Below are 3345 nucleotides of genomic sequence, written 5' to 3'. Positions count from 1 at the left end.
TGAATATCTGATTAAACTTTGTGGAATTATCACATGATCAATTAGAAACAACCATTCTGAAAGGATTTCCAAAGTTTTGGCACAGAGAATGGCCATCATGTGCATGACTCATCTTTGAAGCAATTCACAAACCAAATGATCGAAAACAAGGGAAATGATTGTGATGGAAACCCCTAAGCTAATTCAAAAGCATATTTCATGCCTTTCAACAAAAAAAAAATCTTGAAAGTGCTTCAGGAGGTAGCGAGACTATCCATATTGTTGTATCTCTACCTTCCTCTGTTGTTACGTTACCTTCCCAACTAGTCATATCAATCTTGACCTAGCCAAGACAATGACAGTTCGCATAGATCTTGTGACCTTCCAGGGGATCAAAAAGCCTCCTTGCAAGAAAATGAGTATAAGCATTGACAACTAATTTTGAGACTGAATAATCTGTGAAAAGTTGTGGCCAAGCACCAGATTACCATGTCCCTTCTCTAATTTGTTCCATAAAAATTTGAACGATAGTGTCAATCAGTGCTTCAAAAAGATGCTCATCGTCTTCTAGTTGATATCTTAGCAACTCCTCACTAATTTTATTGCGCCTTCCATTTAGCCTTCCAATTCGTGAGCTAACATTTAATATTCGAGCACTTGTTGAGGCAAGTTTCATAAGAGGAAGCATAGACTTTGTCATTCTTTTAGTACCATAATAATTTATTTGTATCACAGTCTTTGCATATTCCACTGAGTTGCTCGAGCCAGTGTTAAAATTGACACCTGCATTATTTACTAGAATGTCAATGTTGCCATATTTCTCTTCTATCCAATTGGAAAATAGCTCCACCAATTTTGGATCCACAATGTCTAATTGATGGAAGACCAAATTAAGTCCCTTTGTTTGTAAGGATGCCACCACTTCCTATCCCCTAACCTAATTCCTTGAAGTGAAAACAATGGTCAGGCCCTGCTTTGCAAGTTGTTGAACAATTTCAAGTCCAATTCCTTTGCTACTTCCAGTCACTACTGCTAGGGTATTTGTGGACCACCATTTATTTGGACCAAAGTATGGTACAATATGGGCTTCAACTATCTCTTGCAATCTCCTTTGTCTCTGTTTGAAGGAGCGTTTTTTTCTACCCACTAGCATGTGTTAGCCAGTTTGCCCCTTGATGCCTTAGGATTCAGAAGTTTTGTGACATGGAGAGAGGCTTTACCCCTGTTTTGTTTTGATATTGGAACGATAAGATGGAAAATTCGAATTTAAGTTGGGGCGCTTGCGACGTTACCATTTTGGAGCAACGGGGTGGTGAATAATGGTCACCCACCTCCCTGCCACTCGAAGTATTAACTTGTCGCCACCTTCTAGGCCTGACAATGTGGTCATCCAATGTATGCAGTGATCCCAGACACTCAGCAAAGTGAAAAGGAAATCAACATTCTCCATTAACGACATAAGTTTTTCTTACTGAACAGAAATTTTAAACTAAATTTTAACATAAATTATTAAAATAAAATTAACTTTAATTTCTTTAAAAAATATAACATATATTATTATTTCATTTCTTAAAAATATGGTATATATTATTATTTGCCATAATGAAATATAATGATATGATTTGAAAATTTAATTTAAAATAAATAAATAAATTCTAGAAAATTCTAAAATTCTAATAAAAATAATTGTTCAATAATAATTGTTCAATCTCATTTGGTTTTGAGCTATCAAACTAACAAATCTATGTTTATGGATAATTTTAAAATAAGAGTAATTGTATAACTCGGCGGTGCGTAACTATGGTGCATTTTTAGTTTTCTTATGTTATAAATGATTGAATATGATATAAAGCAGTTAATCTTTCTTATATAAATATGATAATAATATAATAAAACGGTTTTTATTTTTAATGTTTTTAATAATATAAATTTGATGAAAAACAATAAAGTGATCAAGTTTATATTACTTTATTTAAAAAAAATTAAATAAACATAGAGGAGGTCAAATGCAAGTTTCTAATAACATCAATATATTTCTTTTAAAGTGTGACTAATTAATTAAAGATGTATTTGTAATTTTTATACAACTGTCTGGTTTTCAATATTTAGGAAGAGGTTAATAGTTTATTAGAGTATATTTTTATCTATTATTTATTTATATTTTTACTTCAATATTTAGGAAGAGGTTAATAGTTTATTAGAGTATGTTTTTATGTATTATTTACTTATACCTTTACCTAAATGTATTTGAGAGGTTTGTTTTTTTTATCTTTCAAATTTCAAGGGTTAAGAATAAGATTTTTCATTTTTATGAATTAGAGAGATTAGTTGTGATATTACATGGTTAATTTATTTTTAATAAAAGTGTAGTTTTACGATAAACAACAAAGTAATCAAGTTTGTATTAATAAAAAGTATTTAGTTAAAAGTAATTAAGTGAATATGGATGAACTAAGTGCAAGTTTTTAGTAATGCTCACAATATCAATACACCCTTTATAGTGTGACAAATTAATTAAAGGGACATTTATAAGTTTTATATAAGTGTCATCTCCTCAACATTATTTAATAGGAGATTAATGATCGATTAGTATATGTTTTTATCTATCATTCACCCACTCCTTTCCAAAACATGCCTAGGAAGCCTTTTTGTTTTTGAAATTTCAATGACCAAACATATTCTCATTTTTCATGAATAAGGGAAGTTAGTTGTGGCATTAGTTCAAAAGTGATAAAACATTATTTAGCAAATGTCATCATGAAGACATCCCTCCAAAAATTAGAAATGACAAGAAAAAATGGCATTGAATTTGCATATAAAAATGATATCTATAAATTAATGCATTAAAAATCTATCATATCACATGAACAACACAAACAAGTGGTATCCTCTAATATGGAATATTAGAAGTAAGTATATTAATTTACATTATTCATGTGACACATAGAGTTAGTTCATGTTTGAACTAGTGATGTCATGAGGAGTTTATTAACAATGCATTTCATGAAAAATGGATCTACGTTTCTAAGGTTTCTTAAAAAAAGACATGGGATTGACTTCATGCATAAGTATAAGTCATAAAACAACAACTCTACACTTTATCAATCAAATAAATTTATTTAAAATTATCCAAAATACCAAACTCTTTACGGGCCAATTAACCAAATTTAGTATTTATCTTAAACTGATATTAATAATAATCGATTAAAATTAACCATATTAAGGATTATTGATTTAATCAAGACGGTGAAGCTCTACCTACCATGTATTTTTTAATCGTTGAAACTATAATAACTCAATAAGCTTACAGCTGCCTCGATATTAATAAGTATTAATTATTAAATATTATTGACTTAAACTTGATCT

General features: G+C 29.8%; 1 pseudogene; it reads right to left on the bottom strand.

The window, feature by feature from the left end:
- Positions 1–205: 205 nt before the first annotated feature.
- LOC149171527 (short-chain dehydrogenase/reductase 2 pseudogene) lies at positions 206–1132 on the bottom strand (annotated as a pseudogene).
- Between the last annotated feature and the right edge of the window lie 2213 nt (positions 1133–3345).

The sequence above is a fragment of the Pinus tabuliformis genome, chromosome 4_2 (genome assembly GCF_031772625.1).
Source record: "Pinus tabuliformis cultivar Carrire ecotype Pingquan chromosome 4_2, CPIR1, whole genome shotgun sequence".
In the NCBI taxonomy this organism is placed as follows: Eukaryota; Viridiplantae; Streptophyta; class Pinopsida; order Pinales; family Pinaceae; genus Pinus; species Pinus tabuliformis.
Note: the sequence above shows the minus strand (reverse complement) of the source record. Positions and strands in the feature narration are given on the sequence as shown.